Source organism: Myxine glutinosa, chromosome 10 (genome assembly GCF_964187855.1).
Source record: "Myxine glutinosa chromosome 10, kmMyxGlut1.1, whole genome shotgun sequence".
Lineage (NCBI taxonomy): Eukaryota > Metazoa > Chordata > Myxini > Myxiniformes > Myxinidae > Myxine > Myxine glutinosa.
Genome location: NC_136270.1, coordinates 31,230,673 through 31,242,970, shown reverse-complemented (window position 1 = coordinate 31,242,970; position 12,298 = coordinate 31,230,673). Strand labels below are relative to the sequence as shown.

At 42.7% G+C, this 12,298-nt stretch overlaps 1 protein-coding gene across 3 annotated transcripts in view; it reads left to right on the top strand.

Moving 5' to 3' along the window:
- The first annotated feature begins 3,074 nt into the window (after positions 1 to 3,074).
- The window catches only part of LOC137434416 (hyaluronan and proteoglycan link protein 3), a 33,463-nt gene continuing 24,239 nt past the window's right edge, over positions 3,075 to 12,298 (top strand). The window contains exons 1-2 of one of the 3 annotated variants that reach the window (XM_078785517.1): positions 3,075 to 3,205; positions 11,674 to 11,834. The gene's annotated coding sequence lies outside the window, so the exon portion shown is untranslated. Of the gene's footprint in view, positions 3,206 to 11,673; positions 11,835 to 12,298 lie in introns of those variants that run through there. The other 2 variants (XM_068127390.2, XM_068127391.2) reach the window with 2 other exon arrangements.

The window sequence follows — 12,298 nt, the reverse complement described above, 5'->3', positions numbered from 1 at the left end:
AAATTTTCATTTGAGCTTTAATTTCACAGTTTACAGTTATAGAAATTACAATTGTCAAATGCGAGATAACGATTTAGGTTCGTTTTTCAACATATGCATTCAGGGTTTTTTTAATGTAAATTTTCATTTGAGCTTTAATTTCACAGTTTACAGTTATAGAAATTACAATTGTCAAATGCGAGATAACAATTTAGGTTCGTTTTTCAACATATGCATTCAGGGTTTTTTTAATGTAAATTTTCATTTGAGCTTTAATTTCACAGTTTACAGTTATAGAAATTACAATTGTCAAATGTGAGATAACGATTTAGGTTAGTTTTTCAACATATGCATTCAGGGTTTTTTAAATGTACATTTTCATTTAAGCTTTAATTTCACAGTTTACAGTTATAGAAATTACAATTGTCAAATGCTAGATAACAATTTAGGTTCGTTTTTCAACATATGCATTCAGGGTTTTTTAAATGTAAATTTTCATTTGAGCTTTAATTTCACAGTTTACAGTTATAGAAATTACAATTGTCAAATGCGAGATAACAATTTAGGTTCGTTTTTCAACATATGCAGTCAGGGTTTTTTAAATGTAAATTTTCATTTGAGCTTTAATTTCACAGTTTACAGTTATATAAATTACAATTGTCAAATGCGAGATAACGATTTAGGTTCGTTTTTCAACATATGCATTCAGGGTTTTTTAAATGTACATTTTCATTTAAGCTTTAATTTCACAGTTTACAGTTATAGAAATTACAATTGTCAAATGCTAGATAACAATTTAGGTTCGTTTTTCAACATATGCATTCAGGGTTTTTTAAATGTAAATTTTCATTTGAGCTTTAATTTCACAGTTTACAGTTATAGAAATTACAATTGTCAAATGCGAGATAACAATTTAGGTTCGTTTTTCAACATATGCAGTCAGGGTTTTTTAAATGTAAATTTTCATTTGAGCTTTAATTTCACAGTTTACAGTTATATAAATTACAATTGTCAAATGCGAGATAACGATTTAGGTTCGTTTTTCAACATATGCATTCAGGGTTTTTTAAATGTACATTTTCATTTAAGCTTTAATTTCACAGTTTACAGTTATAGAAATTACAATTGTCAAATGCTAGATATCGATTTAGGTTCGTTTTTCAACATATGCATTCAGGGATTTTTTAAATGTACATTTTCATTTGCAGATGCTTTCCGATGGTTCTGAGATTTTTCCTGGTGTGCCGGTGTACTGTCCATTGGCACGCCAAATTTCATCTTTCTACAACACCTGGGAGGTACCAAACCTTAATGTCCGTGAGTCAGTCAGCGGTTAGAAAGAGCTTGATATATTAGATTTGAAATGAACATAAAGTTTTTAAATTGACCAAATCAGGGAAGTTTATGTTTACATTCCCTTCAATGTGAAATTAAATGATTGTAGCAAGAAGTTCATACTCAATACAACAAAAACAACGCAAACAGCTGGAAATATTAATAAATGCTCATCTTAGACAATCCAATGATAGAATAACCTTCAGGTATGGACCATGGTTATATATACAGAATATGTACCAGACTGCCAGGTCATCCACTGCTACTATTAATGAATCCACAGATTAGGTTCACTATGTTAACAAATATAATTTCTTTCAAAATTTAGGGAGATTAGCAAAACTATACATTTTTGGAATCATCAGAGCATGGAGAATCCGAAAATCAATGTTGGCATTTGCGTAGACACCTGCATGGCCGCCATTTTGTATTTTCAAAATGGCCGCCATAAAATACATAATTTGCGCTATCTTGGCTTCGAGTCAACCTAGAATCTTATTTAAATATGCTAATCCTATGCTTTCTGGGTCATATCCTATGCTATGCATTTACAATCTGTCCTGGTCTGTCTGTAACTACACATGTTTATGTCCTGTATGTCTGAGAGTCTCTTGGTGAAGTCTCCAAAACGGAGACAGTTACGCAATTGGCCCGTTATATTACCTATGCAGTATTGCACATATACCTACTTATCATTAATTACCTAATTTAATCCATATCCATGTATATCCACTTTATAATAATTCTTGAACAAGAGCAAAGTTTTCTATGTTTAAATACCAGTAATTGTGTGATTGCTTTATTGTCCATCCGTTATCCGTTCAACTACCTGAACCCTGAAGCTCTTGTTTTTAGAAAACCCGCAATAAAGTTACGAGTGAGTAGTGGATAACAAGCAGCTTTATTTGGGGTTTCATTATCGTGCCACTGCTGTGTGTTTTCCTTCCTTCAGTGCAAGTACTGCTTCATCAGGATGAAGATTACCCCACTGCGCACACACGTGGAAAAGCACCGACGGAACCAAATCCTGCAAATATATACATGTGCAAATAAAAATAAAGACCAGTTGTGATCTCATCTGGCAACCCAGTTTTTTTTAGGTGTTGAGGGAGAATGAAGTGGCAGGGATCTTCTCCAGGTGGTTCCAATCCCTGCATGTGTGGGAGGAGAAGGATGAGGCATATACCTGAATACTGCAGCTAGGTGTCATGAAGCGGGATCCATGTCTTCTTTGGAGTCGTGTACTCTCCAATGTAGGCCATTGTAGATCTTCAAGAATGGCCGTGACACTGCTGGTACGATCGTAATTACCAGTGGCATACCGAGCTCCTCTACACTGGACCATCTCAAGCTTGTTGATGTTAGGCCAAGTGTGAGGATCCAATGCTGTTGCAGCGTATTCCACGTTTGGTCGGAAATGCGTTGTGAATGTGGTTTCTTAATTATACGCATGGGTGTGGGGTGGGGTGGGGGGGGGGGTGGGACATATCCCCCCACCCCACCCCCACTTTCAACTCGAATGTATCATAAAATAAGTTGCTCTGTGCAATCCACACAGGCCCAGATGCGGGATGTTCTCCAAATACATCATCTAATTATGTATAAATCAATATTAACTTTCCCCAAATAAGTTGTATCTCTTAAATCGACACTGCGCCGGTGGGCATTATTTAATAACAGAGAGCGGTGTCGGCTCGTGCATGCCGTGCTGGATTTCATTGGTCGAAGCACGGAGTGCACGGTGCACGCATGCGCTAAAAATGTATCACGTGATTAGTGATTACTGAAGGTGTGATACAGGTAGACATTCCCGCTGTAGTGCAGTGTAACTATGTTCTTTCACGTTTTCTTCCGAAGGAGCCTCTTTGCTCGCCCATTGTGAAATTGTTGGGTAAGAAAAATGTATTTATAGTCTAGTAGGAAGACTAGGTCCCCCTGCACCCCCCGGAGATATACTTCTAATCAGTGTTTCTAGATTGGAAAAAATGTGTAGAAAATGACTAGCTATGGCCCCAAGCTGAAAAAATGTCCCACATACCATTTTTATGCAAATTACTGCTGCAAATTTTATGCAAAATTATGCAAATTTTATGCAAATTTTTGATGAGGAGTAGAGTTGAGGGGTCTTTGAGGGCTTCATCGAGGTGCTCTCGGTTGCAAGACTGGGTCATTCTGAGAAGCACAGCAGGGTCAGAGATCATGATGTTCTCCTCCTCAGTGAATCTCTCCATCAACAGCCTCTCCATTGCCTCACACACTGTTTTGAGGCAAAAGAGGGACTTTGCGTAGGCCTTTCCACTGAGAACACCTTTGAGAGATCCACTTGTTACTAGTTGTGCCTCAAAGAGAATCTCTGCATATCCAGAACCACGCATCTTGTGTCCAGTGAGCATCCCGATGTAGTTCATGGATGTGTGGAAGGGTCCAATCGTTACTACATGACTAGCAAATTCATTTGGCCAGCGCCAGATGATGGGAAGGGCTTTCATGCAGACACCCAGATCAAATGTATTCAGGACCCATCTCTGACCCACCTCAGCAGTTGCTGCCTCGGAACGCTTCAGTAGCTCACGAACAACTGCGTTGTCTGTGATCGGTTGGTGGATAGGCGTGCAGTAGTCGACTGTTGATTTGCTGGGTGGGGGAGAACCAGTTGCAGAGGTGAAACCCCCTAGCCCAGGCACAGGCTGCAGGCCATTGCCATGCCATGCAGGCACCAGGCCTTTAGTTGTTGTTGTTGTTGTTGTTGTTAGTTGTTGTTACATTTAAGAAAGTGCTAACTGAGCCAGAATCGACTTAATTTTGGTGGAGATTCAAATTAGGATCCGGATACAAGTTTTTAATTCCTAAAGTGATTCTTCACCATTGAGTGATATGGCCAAAAACGATATATCGGATGGTATTTCAAAAAGTTGTGGACGACTTATGACAAAACTTGGTGGATGAGTTGGTTGGGCAACAACAACAAGCGGATTCGATTTTGGGTCACGTCCAGATCCAGATGTGACCTATCAGAGGGATACAAAATGTAAACTGCACACCCTGGCTGAGGTATGCTCTCTAGTTTATGAGTGACATTCTAGTTTATAAATGTTGTAGTCCAAACTTTATAGACGTACTCACATTGTAATGGTACAGCACTGTACATACTATTATGTCGGTTGGGTAGGGCATATATAGATCCAGGTAGATCTGCATAGGTAGGTGCTCCGATGTCGCGAAGAAGAAGAATCTTCTCGATGTACGTAAGTCAGGGACCTGTCTAGCCCGGTTTGTCGGATTAAGGTGTATCTTCATCCTCATTACGAGGAATGGGGCATGATAAGTAGAATTGGGGCTAAGCTAATTCCCCAATGAGTCAAACCTCTGTGATCATTCCGGTGTCCCTTATGGCAACACATCACATACATTAGCTAGGCCCAATAGAGCACCACATTAATTAAATCCCCCCTCACAATGAATGACCGGAAGAACAACCAGCAAGCGGCCACGCACTTGGGCTGACAACACCGGCAGGGCAGCAAACATCGAACAGGCAGGCCGAGAGCCATGCCCCGAAGGACTCGTGATTGACAGGGGGGAGGGGCGAGTTTGAAGCAGGTCGCTGATTGGAGAGTAGGGAAGATGAAGGATGTGCCACACTGATTGGCCACCAACAATGACGTGCCACACTGATTGGCTGCAGACAATGATGTGCCACACTGATTGGCCACCGACAATGACGTGCCACACTGATTGGCTACCAACAATGACGTGCCACACTGATTGGCTACCAACAATGACGTGCCACATGATGACGTAACACCAAAGGCGCGAGACGCTCGGCCAATCAGTGCGGAGGGCGCGAAACATTACCAACAAGCGACGCACTCATTGGAGGAAAAACACCAGGATGTGAGGAAGGCGCGAACGGCCACAAAGAAGCGACGCACTGATTGGGAGAGAGAGGGAGCTGACGTCGGAGGAGGTCTGATAAAAGTGAGCGGAGACGGATATTTTCTTCTTCCTTCATCTCTCTTCGCCCCTTCACATCTGCCTATCTTAGCCTCCGCCTTTCTCTTCCCTTCTTGCCTTCTCGTTCCCGTGTGGACCTTTACCTGTTGAGCGCCGACGATCATCCGCCCTGGTTATTCATTGCGTGGGGACGCGAGGCTTGCCACGCACCGGCGGACGTTGGCCCGGCAGCGCGCGAGCGAGAGGCGTCATCGAGGCCTGGTCGCACCGATGGCCGAGCAGTTCCCGAGGATCGGAGCCATGCTCGGACTACACGCTTGGGGCCTGAACAACGAGCCTGAATGCACCTGACATCCAGACAGATAAGCTTCGCACAAACTAAGTCAGGTGAGTATCGGCTGGAGAGGTAGAAGAAAAAGGAGATAAAGGAGGCGGGGCGAGACAACACTTGCGGGACCACAAGGGTGGGGACCACAAGGAGAGAAGAAATAATAAAGTTTTTATTTTATTTTAGCTATTTAAAACGTTAGACAAAGGGTACGATGTTCGGGGGAGGTAGGGGGAGGAAAGAAAATCAAAGAAAAAAACAATACAGCGAAGGAAAGAACTTAAGTTTACAAAATACCGACGGGGGGGGGGTAGGGGCAGGGGGGGGGGGTAGGGAGCCTCGAGGGACCAGGTCGCACACGGAGTGTGTACAAAAAACGACTAATATAAATAATGACCCTCATAATGAAATCCTTCAGTTCTCGTTGTTAGACATTCATTTACTGCTGTCTATAGTCACTCTAGAGTCTACTCTTGAGGCTTCTGACAGGGAAAACAACAAGAAAATTCAGATGCCACGCCTGACATCTGAACAACGTTTAAGGGCAGTTGGGATGCTTGAGGCTGGTGTAAGCCAGCGAACAATTGCCCAACGTCTTGATTGCTCACAGCCTGCAATTTCCAACCTCGCCAGGCATTACGGTGAAACTGGAACTGTGAATGATGGTCCACAAAGAGGAAGACCACGGGTAACCACCCCAAACCCCTTGTGCTGCAGCATCTTCGTGGTCGTTTACGTCCTGCGACGCAAACAGCTGCAGTGACGAAAGGTCGCCACAACAACCGCATCAGTGTCGCTACTGTGCGGAGGTGCTTGAGAAGTAGGGGCCTGGTGGCAAGACGTCCTTCCAGAGGTCCAGTGTTGAACGCAGTGCATCAGCGGAACAGACTAAGATGGTGTCTGCAGCATCGCCGCTGGACACAGCAACAGTGGAGTGCAGTCTTGTTCAGCGACGAGTCCAAATTTTGCCTCCATGCTGCTGATGGGCTGGCGGACTTCCTCTCTAGTCGTAGTCAACGTGTGGCGCTGAATGGGTTTCTCTCATCTCCTCTTCCTGTTCAGGCTGGAGTTCCCCAAGGCAGTGTTCTGGGCCCTGTGCTTTTTCTGGTCTTCATCAATGATCTCCCCGACTCTCTTGAAAATCCTCTCTATCTCTTTGCTGATGACTCTAGTCTCTGTCGCTCCATTCTTCATCCCTCAGATCGACAGTCTGCAGCCTCCTCACTCTCTGCAGACCTGGACAAAATCACAGACTGGGCAAACAAGTGGAACATGTCTTTCAATCCTGACAAATCTCACACTCTTACAATGTCTCTCCGAAAAGACCGACTGGACAACCCTCCCATCTACTTTCTGAATAATCCTCTCCAAGAAGTTCTGTCGCTCAAACTTTTGGGTCTCACTATCTGCCATGATCTTTCCTGGGAAAACCACATTTCAAATCTGGCCTCCAAAGCCAGTCGCCGACTGGGCATCCTCCGTCGTGCGAAGTCCTTCCTTGGCACACCTGAGCTCCTCACCACGTACAAGGCTTTCATCCGCAGCTCAATGGAATACTGCTCTCCCCTCTGGGCTGGTGCTCCTGCCTCACACCTAGCTCATCTTCACGCTGTTGAAAGCAAAGCATTCAGAATCATTGGAATCTCCCGCGATGAAGCTAACTCCAAGGGCCTTTCACTCACTCACCGCAGGCAGGTTGGTGGTCTTTCCGTCTTCTACCGACTCCTCTCTGGCCTTGCCCCCCCCAGCTCTCTCTGGGCTCTGTCCCGCAAATATTCCTACAGGTCGCACAAGATCTGCCTGCAACCCTCTTATGGTTAAACTGCCAAAATCGAGACTCTCTGCTCACCTTCGCTCCTTCATGCCTCTTTTCTCCCGCCTCTGGAACAAACTCCCTCACTCTCTTCAATCCCACTCCACCCTCCAGGTCTTTACCACCTTTACCACCAGCTGTTCACCACCATCTCTTATCTTCCCCCATCCAAAACCTTGATCTTTTCTATCCCCGATAATTTCACCCCAATTCCACTTTTTGAAATACCAACTTCTGATCTGGAAGTCCTTGGTGTCCTTGTGTTTTATACTTCTCCCACCCCCCACCCCCCCACCCCTTCCCACGCCTCCTCCCCCCGAGCCCTCTCCCTCCCACACATCTCCCTGCTCTCAAATGTTGTGTGCTCTCAAGTGTTTGTGTGCTTCCCATTCTCTTGTCTTCTGCTCCCTCTTTTTATATATTTTGTTTGTCTGGTTGATTTGTTTGTGAAGTAAATGTCAGCTCTTTCACGAGCCTCGATTCAGTATACAAAAAAAACAAAAAAAAAACAAAAAAAAAAAACGGGTATGGCGCAGAGGTGTGGAAAGGTATGCATCATGCTGTATTTGCCAGATCAATCGTTGGGGAGGACCCAGTGTGATGGTGTGGGCCAGCATTTCCACCCGTTTCAGGACACCTCTGGTTGTCATCGAAGGCAATCTCACTAGTCAGCGTTATGTCAATGAAGTTTTGAGACCTCATCTGCTGCCATTTCTCCAGGCTCATCCTCACATCGCAGTTTTCCAGCAGGACAACGCTCGACCCCATGCTGCTCGCCTGACCACCAACTTCCTCCAGGAGCAGGGTGTTGAAGTGATGCCTTGGATGCCTTATTCCCCTGACCTCCATCCCATTGAGCATTTATGGGATGAGCTTGGTCGACGTCTTGCATTGAGGAGATCAACGGCTGTCAATCGGCAAATGCTCATTCAAGGCTTGCAGGAGGAGTGGGACAGACTTCCCAGGACCGCATCAGACGCCTGGTACAGAGCATGTGTCGGAGGTGTCCAGCCTGCATCACAGCTCAGGGAGGACACACACGATATTGAGGACTGCTGTCATTCTGTCCTTGACTGTTAGGAGTGTTGTGTCCATTCCTGTGTCATTTTGTTTTGACTGTATTCAGGTTAGGAGCCTTTGTGTTGCAGTGCTGTGACTTTTGTTGCACCACCCCTTGTGATGTTCATGCTTTTTCTTTTTTGTGATTGAGGCAACCTCTTATTTATTGACATGTGTTTAGTCAAGATAGCTGAACTTTACCTGTGTTCAAATATTTTTCATTTTTGCGTGGAGGATTTAAATGAGTGTCCTTCTAAATATTTGATAAGTTTCTTTTGATGTTGAGTATATATTTGTCGGTTGCGTTTGTCTCTGTTTGTCACCGGCCTACAGATCACAATTCTAAACCGATCGTCATGAAACTTCACCAAGTTGTAGAGGTCGTCACAAATGAGAAGCCTCTTGATTTTGTGGTCAAAGGTCAAAGGTCATCTGGAGGTCAAATTTCTAGAATCGCCATTTTCCTCCGATTTGCTTGAAAATTGAACAACATTTGCACATTGAGTCACTAAATAGGAAAACCAACTATTTTTTAGGTCAAATGGTCAAAGGTCAACTCAAGGTCAGACTTCCAAAATCATCAATTTTCATATGAAAAACCATCAATTTTCATCCGATTGACTTGAAAATAAAACAGCATTTGCATATTGAGTCACTGAATTGGGAAACCAACAATTTTTGAGGTCAAAAGGTCAAAGGTCAACTCAATGTCAAACTTCTAAAGTCATCATTTTTCATCTGAAAAATCGTCACTTTTAATCATATTGACCCGAGTTTTGATCAAGATCGTCAATTTTAATCTTGATAAAATTGGCAATTTGCTGTACTAGGGCATGCCCGTACTATATATAAGCTAGGACGTGCCCGTACGTGGGTGCCCGTTCCTTGCCAAAAAAAAAAAAAAAAAAAAATTTGTGTAGGGGTGTGTGTGTGTAAACATCCTAGGGCGTGCCCGTACGTGGGTGCAAAAAAACATGCGTGCAAACAACAACAACAAAAAAAAACTTTGAAACCACGTGGCAGTAACGACCACAGAACCCCCCCCCCCTCTATTTACATGAATGGTTTGGTCCATTCGCAACGACCACAGAACCCCCCCCCCCTCTATTTACATGCAATGGTTTGGTCCAAAGCGAACGGCTTGCAGTGTTTGGTAAAGAAATCGCCATAGCTCGGTAACTACTTCTCCGATTAATATGAAACCTTGAAAAGGCACATCCTCGGGTCCCCAGCAATATACCTGGCAAGTTTCAAGTATATCGGACCGGTAGTTGTCGAGAAACAGCGGTCACAGACAAACATACACACATACACACATACACACATACACACATACACACACACAGAGATTAATGGAATTATAGATAGATCAATGGAAGCATTTGTGGGAGGGGGGGGGGGGGGGGATTTTGCAAATATCGTGCTCTGCATGACGTCTTCTTGTTTGTTTGTTTGTTTGTTTGTGAACAAAATATAAACTTGTGGATGGCTTCAAACGAAATTTGGCAGAGAGGTAGTGTACGTGACAAGAACGAAATGACTAGATTTTGGTGAAGATCCGGATTCAGATCCGGCTACGATAATTTTTTTTAGTGAATCTTCACTATTGGGAGATGGGGCCAAACATGATACAGAGCAGGATATCTCAAAAAATTGTGGACGGATTTGGACGAAACTTGTTGGAGAGGTTGGGTGTCAGACAAGGACGATTCGATTGGATGTTGGTGAAGATCTGAATATGGATTCGGATACAAGAATTATTTAATTTTAAGTGATTCTTCACCATTGAGGGATCGGTCGAAAAGCGATATATAACTTTATGGATGACTTATGACGAAACTACTCGTAGTTACCTCCATCCACCTTTGGTAGTAGTAGATGTAGTAGTAGATGTAACGTTTTCATTTATTTGTGTTTGTTTCTTGTGTTTTTGTTTTTGTTTGTTTCTCTGTGTTTTTGTTTATTCGTGTCTTTGTTTCTTTGTTTGTGTATCTGTTTCTTGTGTTTTTGTTTGTTTGTTTGTTTATCTGTGCTTTTTGTTTATTCGTGTCTTTGTTTCTTTGTTTGTGTATCTGTTTCTTGTGTTTTTGTTTGTTTGTTTGTTTATCTGTGCTTTTTGTTTATTCGTGTCTTTGTTTCTTTTTTTGTGTATCTGTTTCTTGTGTTTTTGTTTGTTTGTTTGTTTATCTGTGCTTTTTGTTTATTTGTGTCTTTGTTTCTGTGTTTTTCTTGTGTTTTTGTTTATTTGTTTGTTTCTCTGTGTTTTTTGTTTATTTGTATCTTTGTTACTTTGTTTGTGTGTTTGTTTATTATGTTTTTGTTTATTTGTTTGTTTTCTCTGTGTGTTTTTTGTTTGTTTGTTCGTTGCTCTGTGTCTGTTTGTGTTTGTTTATTGTGTTTTTGTTTATTTGTTTTTTTCTCTGTGTGTTTTTTGTTTGTTTGTTTGTTGCTCTGTGTGTCTGTTTGTGTGTTTGTTTCCTTGTGACTTTGTTTGTATATTGTGTATTTTTCATAGTGGTAGTAGTAGTAACTAGATGTTGTAGTAGTAGTAATAACTAGATGTAGTAGTAGTAGTAGTAGTAGTAGTAGTAGTAACAAGATGTAGTAGTAGTAACAAGATGTAGTAGTAGTAGTAGCAACAAGATGTAGTAGTAGTAGTAGTAGTAGTAAGATAAAGTAGTAGTAGTAGTAACTATATGTTGTAGTAGTAGTAGTAGTAGTAGTCGTAGACTAGTAGTAGTAGTAGTAACTAGATGTAGTAGTAGTAGTAGTAGTAGTAGTAGTACTACTAGTAGTAGTAGTAACTAGATGTTGTAGTAGTAGTAATAACTAGATGTAGTAGTAGTAGTAGTAGTAACTAGATGTAGTAGTAGTAGTAGCAACAAGATGTAGTAGTAGTAGTAGTAGTAGTAGTAGTAACTAGATGTTGTAGTAGTAGTAATAACTAGATGTAGTAGTAGTAGTAATAACTAGATGTAGTAGTAGTAGTAGTAGTAGTAGTAGTAGTAGTAGTAGTAGTAACAAGATGTAGTAGTAGTAACAAGATGTAGTAGTAGTAACAAGATGTAGTAGTAGCAACAAGATGTAGTAGTAGTAGTAGTAAGATAAAGTAGTAGTAGTAGTAACTATATGTTGTAGTAGCAGCAGTAGTAATCGTAGTATAAATAATGGTAATAATAATATAGTTTGTAGTTATGTATCCAAGCTTGCCCCCCCAGGCGGACCCAAAGCCCTCTCGCCGATGCTCGCTCGCCCTGCGGAAGGTTCCCACGTCCAGCCCCGCGTCCCGCCTTTTGCGATTACTTCGCCTCGCTACCATCGCTGCCACTGGTGCCTGTGGTTCCTTCAGCTCTTCTTTCCACGAAGGTAAGAAATGGAGGAAACGGAAAAGCCTTTTTATAAAAACGATCGTGTTGTCGGAACCTTGAGGGACAGAGGTTAAAACGCGGGTTACCTTTACTTTGGCGGGACTGACAAAGCATCGAGTTGGTCAGACGTGTGATAGAGGGACAGGTACGCGTCTGGGTAGTGAGGGGTCGTGCACCCTTGTCCATGCAATGAGGGGATAACGACCACCATGAAGGTTCTGAGTAGGACAGGCACGACTTTCCAAGTTACCTGTGTGCAGGTAGTGCGAACACTGCCTAATAGCAGTAACACCGTTTATACTAAAGGTTGAATAAAATAAGTGCATGTGTTAGTATTCAGCACAACGTGCATAGTCGTGTCCGAGTGTGAGTGGGACATGTGTCCGTGGCTTGGCGTAGTGAGTGCAAAGGAGACGTCGTGTCAGTCTCTTGATAGTGAGTGGGGCCATGGCTGCCAGTCTC